Here is a 13,579-nt window from a genome sequence, read left to right on the forward strand (position 1 = left end):
TTATACAGTATGGAGCATCATGTGTGGTGGCCGTTATACAGTATTGAGCATCATGTGTGGCCATTATACAGTATGGAGCATCATGTGTGGCCATTATACAGTATGGAGCACTGTGTGGCCATATTTTTTTGTGTTTATAATTATTGTATATAAAACTGTGATCAGCAGTGCTAAATGGCTGTGGTTGGGACGTGGATATGGGTGTGACTAGTTGTGAAATGGGTGTGGTCAGAGGCGTGGCCTAAAATTTGACGCAGCGCACTACGCGTGCCGCAAACTTTATACCTCCTTCCCTTCTTCAAAAGTTGGGAGGTATGGTACCGCATTTGCCAGATCATGGCAAATGCCGCAAATCCCATAGGGAATGAATGAGGCCGAACGCAGTGTTGCCGTAAGTGATCCGTTACACGGCAGATGCAGAAAAACTGCCGGATCTGCTGCAAAAGGCGACTTTCACATCAGTGATTCTTGCCAAAGTCACTGCTGATAGTGTCATACTCACCAAAGGGGGAGGCAGCACTAAAAGTGCCAAGGGCAGCAGAAACTCTAAATACGGCCCTGCACCTAACAGAATAAAAGACTGAAGGGTTGTAGATGCTGAACTGTCACATTTATTATGTGGAATGGAAGGATAAGTCCTTATTACTGTAGTCCCATCTTTTCTGGTGGTGAAGATAGATCAGAGAAGACGATGTCCATACTTCTTAACGACTAGTGGTGAAACTGCTTAAATCTTCGTAATGGACGGCATCCTATAAAAAATGTTTGGGGAATGTTATTGAAGGCTAAAAATCAGGCACAAGAAAGATTCTGAGTTATAAATTACATTTAGGCCCATGTAATATTGGGGACATTTTTTTAAACTACCTAAATGTAGATTTAATTTTTTTCAAGACCAGAATACGAAATAAAAGCTGCGTTGTGATTGGCTGCTGTGGATAATAAAGACAGGTTTTCTCTTAGGTAGTTTCATGAATCTCTCTTTTTAACATAGCTTTCCCTTAAAATGTTTGTCCATTATCTGGACAATCCCTTTTTAAATTAAATAGTCCCTTTTGTAGACTTGGTGTTGACATCGCTGGAATGGCGCTGGAGCAAGAGGTAAGTATCTGCTATTTTTATTTTACAAAGGGAACTATATAAACTAAAAAGGGGTTGTCGGCAAAGATTTAGGATGCAGATGTAGAATCCAGGCCTGGGAGGGATCTCCTCCCAGATCTAGATCAGATCTAGAGAACAGGGTTGGGATGGGCCAGGAGTATGGAGACATTGCAGGAGGATCACCTTATATATATATATGCTTTTGATGGCCTCAGAGGTTTTGGAGCATTTCACATCTTTTATGGAACATACCTCCTTAATGTCTTCTCCTGCGCCTCTCTCTTCTTTTATGTCCACGTCTTCTGGATGGAGAGCTCTTGACTCTGTATGAGTAGTCCGAACCACAGCTGCTTCGGTACTTTCTTCTTCTGTTTCTTGACATGGAGCGGCGGCCAAATCTTTCCATACACATTTTTTGTTCAGCTGGATCTTCAGATGGTAACTGATCCTGACAGGGACTAAGGACTGGGAGATCCTTGACTGCAAAATTTTATAACCTGCCATAGAACCTTCTGTGACATCACCTAGAATCCAGAGACATCCATGACATCATATAGAAGCATGAATGAATACAAAGAGGGCACCGAATGTAATATCTACTGAAGATAAAATACATCTGCATGGCTGGGTTCACGCCATGTTCCTGGTGATTATGTGACCCAATGTTCTAAAGTGAAGGGGAAATGTATAGATGTAGCTGAGGTGGAATAATACATTTAACAATAAAAATCTGAATGTTGACTAAAAATTAATTAATCAAATAATCAATTTGTGCGTTTTGCTTGAAATGTTGCAAAACCTTTAAACAACTCGTAGGTGTGCAAAAGTTTTACAACTTTTGGCCTCTTTACTCCAGTTCCTGCCAGCCTTTTCACCTTTTCGAAAACTGACAGAAATGTTACCCCAGCGCACAAATCATCAAGACTGGCTTGATTGTTTTTTTTAGAAATTTTTATGCCAGGTGCCTTTTTATTTTCTGATGAAGACTAACTTGCTTTTTTTACCTCCACATATGGACATAACTTTATGTCCACACCGGGTTCCGCGTATATGGGGTTGGGTATAGGAGCTCATCCTACACTATTCTCGACAGATGCTGGCTGTTTTATGCAGCAGGTTTCTGCCTGTAACAGCAAGAAACTGAGCTAGCTCCAATCGCTGCTGTTTAGCTATATAAATGTCAATCACAGGCGTCTATTCCCACCCAACATGATAAGGCGATAGGTGCAGCCACGGGCTTAAAGAAGGACCCCATCACTGCCATTTTGGTTCTCCTATGGGCTTCAAAGGAGAATATTTATCTGACAATACACTACAATACTATATTATTGCAGTGTATAGAACAAATGATCAAACAATCCCACATTCAAGTCCCTATGGAAGCCAAAGTATAAAGTCTAAAATGAATAAATGTTTTCCAAAATAGTAAAAGCAATAGAAAATATATAAAAGTTTATATCAGCTCCTTTTCCCCAAAATAAACATAAAGAATTTAAGCAAATAAACAGATTTGTTACTGCCCACTTATAAGTCCACACTATGAGGGCTGTCCCACACGTCCAGATAATTCCGGTACCGGAAAAAATCGGTACCGGAGTTATCCGTGTCCGTGTGCCTGTGAGCTCACGTAGGCCATATGTGCGGCACACGTGTGCCGCCCGTGTGCTGAGTGGGTACCACACGGAGCGTGTGGTACCCACGCGTGTGGTACACTGCATCGTGCTGAAGCCGCGATTCATATCTTCTGTGCAGCAGCGTTTGCTGCATAGAAGATATGAATAATAGTGTTTAAAAGAAAGATCTATGTGTCCGCCGCCCTCCCACCCCCTGTGCGCCCCCCGCTGTTCTGAAAATACTCACCCGCTTCCCTCGTTGGCTGTCGCTGCTTCCTGGTCTGACCGCGCCTTCTACTGTATGCGGTCACGTGGGGCCGCTCATTTACAGTCATGAATAAGCGGCTCCACCCCTATGGGAGGCGGAGCCGCCTATTCATGACTCTAATCGGCAGCCCGACGTGACCGCATACAGTAGAAGGGGCGGCCAGACCAGGAAGCATTGACAGCCAACGAGGGAAGCGGGTGAGTATTTTCAGAACAGCGGGGGGGCGCACAGGGGGTGGGAGGGCGGCGGACAGATAGATCTTTCTTTTAAACACTATTATTCATATCTTCTATGCAGCAAACGCTGCTGCACAGAAGATATGAATCGCGGCTTCAGCACCATGTGGGGGGGACAGCGCTTGCTGTAGCGCTGTCTCCTGCACGCCACACGGACTGCACACGGAGAAGGTCCGTGTGTGGTCCGTGTTTTACACGGACCCATTGACTTTAATGGGTCCGTGTAATACGTGCACTCCCACGAACACTGACATGTCTCCGTGTTTGGCACACGGAGACACGGTCCGCAAAAAATCAATGACATCTGCACAGATGCATTGATTTTAATGGGTCTACGTGTGTCAGTGGCTCCGGTACGTGAGGAAACTCACCTCACGTACCGGAGCCACTGACGTGTGAAACCGGCCTGAAACTGTAAGATGAATGAATCCAAATGGTAAACTGCGTAAAGAAAACAAAAATTGAGACGCCAGAGTTGCTTTTTTTTCTTAGTCGCCACACTTTTTCCAAACAAGGCAATATACAGTGATCAAAAAACATTTTATTGCAATTCAGAATGGTATAAAAAACAAAAAAAAAATGACAGCCCACAATCATCTCCATCGATTGGAAAACAAATAAGTTATGTATCTATGAAAATCGTGGCAAAACGCAAATTTTATTTTTTTACAATCACCGAGAACTGACCTGAAGAACCACACGTGTTTCCTGGTGATTTTCTACCCCATAATGAAAAAAACGTAAAAGCAAAACCCCAAAACAACTGTGGAATTTCACCCCACTAAAGAACTAGTCCTCATATGACTTTGTTAAAGGTAAAAAAAATGACAGCTCTTAGAAGGGAAGGAAAAAAATGAACAAAATGATCTCTTTTTATGTAGCAACCGGGTGCATCCAACTTCTATGTGATACTAACCTCTGTGTGCGTCATCTCTGGACTATAAGTGCAGCCAAATCTGTGGGAACTGATGATATCATGCAAGTTCAAATTTTTTTGTGGTCTGTGGTCATAATATGAAAAATTTAACCGTGAGCACTACTAGAGAAGGGGTGCTAAGGACAGGTTCCCATTCCATATAGATTAATAGTAAGAGACCTAGCACTCAACTTTAGGTAAGATGCAGCTGGAAAAATGTATTGTAGTAAATTTTTGGAAAACGTTTCGGTCAATTGTGACCTTCATCAGTTACTACAAAAGCACAGACATCTGTGTCAGTATAAGGAAACAATGACAAACAAAATAATAAGAATAACAAAAGTATATACAAAGAACATAGCAAACAGTATAAGGTCATAATATCACATAACAATATATTAGCAGAGCTAGGAATCACGCACAATACCAATTCTAATCTCTATTATTGAATCTATAATCAAGACAAAGTGAAGAAGTGCCCGAATAGGTCAAAAAGGGACATACCAGGAGGTTATTAAATGAAAGCCGTTAACGGGAATTGTAATCGCTGCACGATCCTGTATACAGATAAGAGTGAAGTAAAGGCACCGTCTCACACAGCGACGCTGCAGCGATACAGACAACGATGCTGATCGCTGCAGCGTCGCTGTTTTGTCGCTGTGTGGTCGCTGGGGAGCTGTCACACAGACCGCTCTCTCCAGCGACCAACGATCAGGGGAACGACTTCGGCATCGTTGAAACTGTCATCAACGATGCCGAAGTCCCCCTGCAGCACCCGGTAACCAGGGTAAACATCGGGTTACTAAGCGCAGTGCCGCGCTTAGTAACCCGATGTTTACCCTGGTTACCAAAAAAACAAACAGTACATACTCGCCTTTCGGTGTCCAGGTCCCTTGCCGTCTGCTTCCTGCTCTGACAGTGCCGCTGTACACTGAGAGCAGAGCGCAGCGGTGACGTCACTGCTGTGATCTGCTCTCACTTTCCGGCCGGCAGTCAGAGCAGGAAGCAGACGGCAAGGGACCTGGACACCGAAAGGCGAGTATGTACTGTTTGTTTTTTTGGTAACCAGGGTAAACATCGGGTTACTAAGCGCGGCCCTGCGCTTAGTAACCCGATGTTTACCCTGGTTACCAGTGAAGACATCGCTGGATCGGTGTCACAAACACCGATTCAGCGATGTCAGCGGGGCCTCAATGACCAAAAAAAGGTCCAGGCCATTCCGACACGACCAGCGATCTCGCAGCAGGGGCCTGATCGCTGGTACGTGTCACACATAGCGAGATCGCTATGGAGGTCGCTGTTGCGTCACAAAACTTGTGACTCAGCAGCGATCTCGCTAGCGATCTCGCTATGTGAGACGGGGCCTTTAGACGACTACATATGTAGGTGCCAAGTAGTATAGGAAAGTCTAGTCCACTTACATACATCAAAATTAGTTCAGCGTGGTTGTTGTAGGCAAACCTGCTATGAGCAAATAGGAAGATTCCTAAGGGGGCAATAAGAAGTGACTACTTATAATAATAGAAAAAAAGGGCCAGGGATATTGAAAGGAGAGATAAATCCGTTGCCTGGAGCTGCAGTGCTCTCCGACGCGGCATCCACCGCTTGTCTGGCCATATAGGGTCAGCGTGCCCATATAAGAAGGGAAGGGCGCGACTATCAAGAGATGTGGCCAATAAGATCGCTAGGCTGGTGGTCGGAAGTGGGAGAAAAAAACAAAAAAAAGCTATACTATACTATGTACTGAACTGAACTGTATTATGGAGGTGCAGCGGGGATATGTGCGATATGATACCGCGTTCCTAACCCGGGTGGAAGTGGAAATCTGGAGTCGTGATGTAGGAAGCCGGCTGTGGGTGTGTCCATAGAGTCACATGACGATTGTCGGCGGGGCCAAGAAATGGGATCCTGAGACTGATTGAGATTGTACTGAAGTGGTATATGAGTCATACATCCAGGATAGAGCTTTCATTTAATAACCTCCTGGTATGTCCCTTTTTGACCTATTCGGGCACTCCTTCACTTTGTCTTGATTATAGATTCAATAATAGAGATTAGAATTGGTATTGTGCGTGATTCCTAGCTCTGCTAATATATTGTTATGTGATATTATGACCTTATACTGTTTGCTATGTTCTTTGTATATACTTTTGTTATTCTTATTATTTTGTTTGTCATTGTTTCCTTATACTGACACAGATGTCTGTGTTTTTGTAGTAACTGATGAAGGTCACAATTGACCTAAACCTTTTCCTGTATTTACTACAATACATTTTTCCTGCTGCATCTTACCTAAAGTTGAGTGCTAGGTCTCTTACTATTAATGTGGTGATAATATAGCTGAAAGGAGCTCAGAAAAAGACGTAAAATAGTTACAAACTCCCTATCAGGATGAGTTCACCGACGGATTCTCAGCAAAACCCAAAAGATGCCAAATATTTAATGAAAAAATAATTTTAGTCCAAGTAAAGAAAAAAAAAAGTTCCTCAAGATATTTTTGGCTGCAGAAAGAAAAAGGTAAAGCTCATTTGGATGTTTGAATTGCTGAAACTGCAGTTTGGTATAAATTGGATGTCACCCAATGAAGGGGTGATTAAATGAATGAATGAAATATTTTTGTATGTGGATTTTTTACGTGAGACAACGAAAGTGATTCGAGATGCTAAATGCCCCTTGGAAACAGTGAAAGTGGATTATTAATTGGATATCATTTGAAAAACTTTGACTAACTTGTGGACAACGCCCTGGAATAGACAAGGAGGCAGGAGAAGTTACTGAAGGAGCTATGCCGAATCACGTTTAGATTCCTGTCTGTCTACAAGTTGTGTCCTGCACTGGCACAGTACTCACATAACAGGCCGGGGCACATAGTGCAGGGATCTGAGGTCAGGTACAGGGATTGCATTACCCTGAGGATCAATCCCATGCTGATCAGTTTCATCCTCAACCAGTTTCGGACTGGGGTGACAAGGGCCCACCAGTAACATTGACTTTGGGGGGCCCCATTTTTCACCTGCATGCAAATATTATACTACCTTTGCTCACAAATTTACCTATATCTCTATATAATAATAAACTGGGTAGTTTGGTTTTCTGTACAGAGTGAATCAAGTGAATTATGCCAATACTGCCCATACAGTGGGGTTGGGGGCCCAGATCTACACAGAGGCCCATCGGGAGATTCCCTTTACCCTGTGGGCCTGTCCATGCCTGTCCTCAACTGATATCCAAAAGGGCAGGAAATATCAATCCTTGGACCCAGGGCACAGAGGGGAGAGGCTCCTGCTGCAGCCAGTTGTCTTACAGTGAGAGCCAGGCTTTATTTTTACTGACCCCCACGTTCCAGCCAGCGAAATCTCATGGGCAATCCGCAACAACTTATCCCTAAAGCCCTGAGGGGCAAGGAGCCATTTTGCTTTTCCAGAGACTTTTTACTACCAGTAATGTGGAAGCCCCCTATATTTCCAACGACAGATGACGGACCTGAGTGGGGGCTTGCTTTTTTTTGTGGATTGATTTGGAGCTTTTGTTAGGAACATGTTATATAACATTTGAGATCACATTTATCTTGTGCCTACGTACATCGGGGTTTCTATCTAAATCTCCGAGTGAAGTGATTCAAATGAAACCCCAGAGGGATCCTTTCACTATATTGATGCAGCAGAGTTTTCAGAGGTGCCCAAAACTGTGGCCGATGGCACTTTTATGCGGGCACGGCTCCCGCACTGAATCAGCTGACACCTGGCGGCACTCGCGCACAGTCTCTGTGTGCAAAAAATCACCATGTAGTAGATAGTAATCCAATTAAAGATCAGTAAGGAATAACGTATTGGAATATAAGTAACAAAATAAAACTAATCAACTTTATTGATATACATTAAAAGCCAAACAACATAAAGTGCACATGCCAAGACAAACAAGTAAAATAGTACTGCACACTCAACATTACAGAAGGGCTAATCACAGAACCACTTACAAATTGAAATCCTACTGGTGTAGCAAATATTAATGTTGCTCAATTCAAGTATACGGTCAAACTGTAACTTAAACCACCAGCTGCACAAACATCAATTGTGCAAGACATAAAGGCACATAGGCCAAAAGATCCTATTTTACTGCTGAGCTCAAAAAGGGAGGAGAGGCCAAAACACCTGTCGAGAGGAGCAGAAGTCTCATTGACAGTTACAGGAATCGTTTGATTGCAGTGATTGCCTCAAAAGGTTGTGCAACTAAATATTAAAGGGAATCTGTCACCCCAAAATTCACCTATAAGCTAAGGCCACCGGCCTTATCTACAGCATTCTGTAATGTAACCTGAAAGATAAAAAAAATGAGTTAGATTATACTCACCCAGGGGCGGTCTTGGTTCAGTTCGGGTCCGATGGGTGTCGGTGTCCGGGTTCGGCGCCTCCCATCTTCATCCGATGTCGTCCTCTTCTTTGCTTCATGCTGCAGCTCTGGCGCAGGCGTACTTTGTCTGTCCTGTTGAGGGCAGAGCAAAGTACTGCAGTGCGCAGGCTCCGGGAAAGGTCAGAGAGGCCCAGCACCTGCGCACTGCAGTACTTTGCTCTGCCCTCAACAGGACAGACAAAGTACGCCTGCGCCGGAGCCACAGCAGGAAGACAAAAAGAGGACATCATCGCATGAAGATAGGAGGCCCCGGACCGGACAGCGACGCCCATCAGAACAGACCGCAGCGGGACCGCCCCTGGGTGAGTATAATCTAACTCGTTTTTCTTATCTTGCAGGATACATCAGGGGCTTATCTACAGCATTACAGAATGCTGTACATAAGCCCCTGATGCCGGTGGCCTTGGCTTATAGGAGAATTTTGGGGTGACAGATTCCCTTTAAGTTAAGGGTACCATCATTTCTGTCCAGGCCTATTTCATGAGTTTTATTTTTTATTTTTTTCAAATTCTGTGGAAGCTTGGTTGAAAAGCAATGTCTGACTTTCATTTGTTCATTTTCATAGATTTTTAATTTATTATTACTTTTTGTCAGATTCAAGCTATTTCTATGACCATTGTGGGTTTTTCTTTCATTAAACGAGGAATACAAACAATTTTGACCATGTGTGTAAGTAAGGGCAAAAAGATTAAAAGTTTGAAAATTGCAAAATTTTGACATTTTTCACCAAATTTCCATTATTTTCACAAATAAATGCAAGTCATATCAAAGAAATTTTACCACTATCATGAAGTACAATATGTAGCTAGAAAACCATCTCAGAATCAGTGGGATTCATTGAAGCGTTCCAGAGTTATGATTCATAAAGTGATAGTGGTCAGAATTGTAAAAATTGACCTGGTCCGGAAGGTGAAAACAGGCTTCGAGGTGAAGGGGTTAAGGGTAGAGTTAAGCAAATTTGTTTGGGTTCCTTCAGTTTCTTGGGTTCCATGCATCTGCTGTGACTGTGACACAGCCGCGACACATGCAGCTTCGGCGCCGATCAGCTGATCAGCCGGCACAATCCAGGAAGCCGGGATCTCTCTGCAGCTTATTTGGTAACCGCTATAGAGTGCCGAATAAGAGGGAACTCGAATAGATTCGCTCAACTCTAGTTAATCGCTTTCTCACATGAGCGACGACACATGGCTTTTTCTCTTTCTGCATATGTCTCTACTTTCTGGCTGCTGAGATTTCCATTGTTGATTACAGTTCATCTTTTTATTATGCCTACACTATGATATACTACCATTCTCGATGATTGTGATACTTTGATACATTGACGACATTACATTTACGACATTCCTGTCTCCATATGCACACATGGTGAGACAATGTATATGGTGATGAGCCTTCACTATTCCATAGGTTTTTATTTGCTACATGTTCATACGCATCTGTACCATTCATTCGGTGATGCAGGTTATCATCTAGAAAGTAATGATTTGATTCCTTATCTCTCTTCAGCCGCTAACGTTCAGTGCCATACCCTATGTAGTCACTATAGTCATTGAGTATACTGATCATTACAATAATGACTCTCACCCACCCGTGTATGTGTAACCTTCCATGCTTGTTATGCCCATGGCCTCAATTTTTATTCATATATTTATTAATTTATATTTAATTCAATATAGGATATCTGTTTTATACTGTATACATGTCTGGCATTTTTTTCTCCTTTCGTTTCTCATAATCGTTTATGCCTTTAAGACACATTTTTCTACTGGTGATTTTTTTATAGGGATATTTAAAGTTTTTTCAAAGCCAAATACTCAGAAGGATCAAAAACAATGCAACATGACACATCAAAAAGAGACTAAAACCACAGCGTCAAAAATCCGATAAAAACAGAATGTAAAAACAATGCACTAAAAATTCACAAGTAATCTAATTTATCTAATAGGAGCAGAAATGGTGCTGAAAATCTGCAACATGAAAAACTCACGAAAAGCTCCTCATGGGAACGTAGCCTTATACACCTTTTTGTGCATTTTTTATCAGTTTAACATTGTGATCTAATTTTTGTTTTGACTATCGGTGTACAAGACCCACTACTGAGTTTAGTCTTTTCTTTTCCTGCATATTTTTTATTCTATATATTTTTATGCTTAGAGCTCATTGTTTTTAACAATTCTATAAAAACTTAGATTTTAGTTCTCCTTAATTCTAATGTTTTTTGCTTTGCATACTTGGATAATTGAGTTGGACATATTGACGAAATTGACCACATTTTATTTTCCATGTGCCGCATGACGAGGGTGTCCAAAATGTGCAATGAGACTGAGCTAAGAGGTAGCAAGATCCTAGCGGAAAGTAGGAGAAAAGTGACCAAAGGGATAGAGTGATCGATTGTAGATGGGTCCTGGGACAGGACAACTAGCAGTACAGCTCAGAGTTTATAATTTATAAAGGTAACAGGTGTAGACAGGATGGATAGAGTACACAAGACAAAGAGAGTGCCCTGGGAGGGAGCTTCAAACCGTCAAAGACAAAGAAGAAATATACCAGCTGTAACGGGGTCTACCGTGCTGGAGTACCTCTTTCAGTACCACCCCGTGGTTCAGGAGGTCCACTCTGCTTTGGCTGGAGTCTGAATGAAGGACCCTGGCTGGAATTGCTTGGTTACATGGGCGGATATAAAAGATCACTGCTTCTCCACGTATTTCCAGTGTGACAACACTTTACTCATAGGACACAGAATATATCACACAGATACAGAGGGCAGGCCAATTGAAAAGCGGCAGGCCAGACATACATTACAATGGCCGCAGGTGGCCGGAGCCTGCCGATATTTACTGTGTGAATTACAAAAGTGGGGGAGGTCAGAAGGGGGATATCTTGTCCCCTCTGCCCAGGGGCGCAGCCTGTGGGCTGATGCATTAGGGACATGCATCTCACATGGCACCTATTACACATATGGAGCGCCCCCACTGCCGCAGGGCCGAGGGGTACCCAGTACCGGGCCTCTGAGTCTCTGTTCTGGGGTTGTCATGGTGGCTAGACCCGATCCGTGACCCTGCTGAGGGGCGTCCAGTGAAAGGTGGTGGTAAATGGTGGTGATATTGCGGTGCAGTGTAGGTCGTAGTAAATAACGAGGACACCAGGTTGCAGTCTCTTTACCTCTTTACTGAAGGTTTAAGAATCCTCAGTCCAGAGCGCTGTCAACAGGGCTGTCAGAGACCGGCCGGTCCAAAGGCACATCAGGAGTTCTCTTTACAGGTGGGAATCAGTGTCTACCTTCTAGCGCTGTGTGTTGTAGTCCTTCCCTGCTGAGCTCCCGGGATAGTCCTCACAACTGATTCTGCCTGTCTCTGATGTTCGTTCTCTCTCCGTCCCCCAGGTGATATGGTAGGACGCACCCGTATGACGGGGTAGGCCTGGAGTTCTTCCGGGACCCTAGAGTCGCCCCTCTCCCACAGCTGCCTCCGTTGTCTGCTTAGGTGATTTGTGTGAGACAGCCAACCTATAATTGGCTGTCCGGCCGTGGTTTGCAGTAGTACTTAGAGTCTCTTACTTGCTCGGCGTTCCGGCCACCGACTGTTTGCGCCTCAGAAGGATGTTGCCTCGGTCTAACAGCACGACTCCTTCTGGTCCTAATGCCTCTTTTCTGTATTCCCGTTGTTCACTGGTTAGTTCTGCTCTTAGGAGTCTGCCAGGATCCCATCCCTGACAGGTCCTCTCACTAGCTCTTCCCAGTAACTTCTCTCTCTGTCTTCCTGTCCAACCCCCAGTTTTACCAAAGTGTGAGGAGTGGCCTACTAGATAGAACCACCCCCCCTGGTGGCCGGAGTGTGAAGTGTAGTGTGAGTGTTACCTGGTCAGAGAAACTCCTTTAGTGCAATCAGACGTAACATCACTCCCCTTAGTGGCAGAGCGACATTACTGCAACGACCAGGACTCTGGGGCGCTGCACTCCCCCCCGGTTAAATCCAGTACTCCCGGACTGGGAAAACAAGAACAACAATACATGTTAACAGAAAACACACAAAATTTTGGAAATAGCATAAACAATTAAACATAACAGTGCTTCCCTTTATGGGAGGTGAGGACTCTTGAACGTTGCGAAAGTTAGGTCATGCACAGTTTATGACTCTCAGTTCAGTGGTTAAAACAGCGGGGACCCCGGGTAAACAAAGGGGTCCCCCTTTTGAAAATTTTTGAGCAATTCACCGTCCATTACTCTATTGTCCATTTTGAAACCTATAACAAAAGATATGCACACAAACATTTTTAATTAAATAGCAGCCCTTATTAATACCTCCAAGTTTTGTAGCGGAGGGGAGTTTGGTTCTGAGTGCTGCGTGTGGACCTTCGCAGTGCAGGGGTTGCTATTGGCCTAACAGGGCCCGCTATGCTTGCTACCGCTGGTGTAGTGCACTGTCTTCTAGCTACACTTCTAGTGATTCTGGGTAGCACTGTCAGGTTGGGGCTCTCAGAGCTGCTGCTATCAACAGTGGGTACAGCAGATTCACCGATAGCAGAGGGAGGATTTGCCGGGTCAACGGTTGGCATGGCATCTTCAGGTAAGGCTTGTTGAGGTTGCGGGGCCGGATTATCTGGTACCACCATTGTTTCTGGTGAGTCCGGCTGTTGAAACATTAGAACAGGTACCACGATGGCCTGATTTATCTGAGTCCAGGACTGGGGAAAGTCACCAAGGACGGTATGGATCATCTTCTCCTTTTCCACCGGCGGGGAGATTCCTGGGGCCGTGTCCCTCTCTCTCAACTTATCGGGGCAGACCTTAAGGTGATCCCTGGATACCGCTGTCGAGGTCTCCCCTCTGTCCTTGCTGATGAGACAGACCTTCGTGTTGTCGAAATCGGATGGCAGGATGGTATACGGTTCCGCTTCCCATTGGTCATCGAGCTTGTGTAGTCTCCTCTTTCGTTTAAGTACTTGCTCACCAGGTGACAGGGGAATTGCAGGAGCGTGCTGGTTGTAGTCCCTTTCTTGTTTTTGCCTGGCCTGGGCGAGACTTCTTTCCACGCAC

The 13,579-nt window shown here is 44.2% G+C and overlaps 1 long non-coding RNA gene across 3 annotated transcripts; it reads right to left on the reverse strand.

Moving 5' to 3' along the window:
• Positions 1-588: 588 nt before the first annotated feature.
• LOC143817915 (uncharacterized) lies at positions 589-5,570 on the reverse strand. Of its 3 annotated transcripts, none has more exons than XR_013224204.1 (3): positions 5,556-5,570; positions 1,354-1,625; positions 589-752 (listed from the first exon to the last, which is right to left on the reverse strand). It is a non-coding gene; the product is annotated as an uncharacterized LOC143817915 (long non-coding RNA). The 3 variants fall into 3 exon arrangements; XR_013224205.1 differs by lacking the exon at positions 5,556-5,570 and adding an exon at positions 5,005-5,040; XR_013224203.1 differs by lacking the exon at positions 5,556-5,570 and adding an exon at positions 4,639-4,653.
• Between the last annotated feature and the right edge of the window lie 8,009 nt (positions 5,571-13,579).

Source organism: Ranitomeya variabilis, chromosome 3, assembly GCF_051348905.1.
Source record: "Ranitomeya variabilis isolate aRanVar5 chromosome 3, aRanVar5.hap1, whole genome shotgun sequence".
NCBI classification, from domain to species: domain Eukaryota; kingdom Metazoa; phylum Chordata; class Amphibia; order Anura; family Dendrobatidae; genus Ranitomeya; species Ranitomeya variabilis.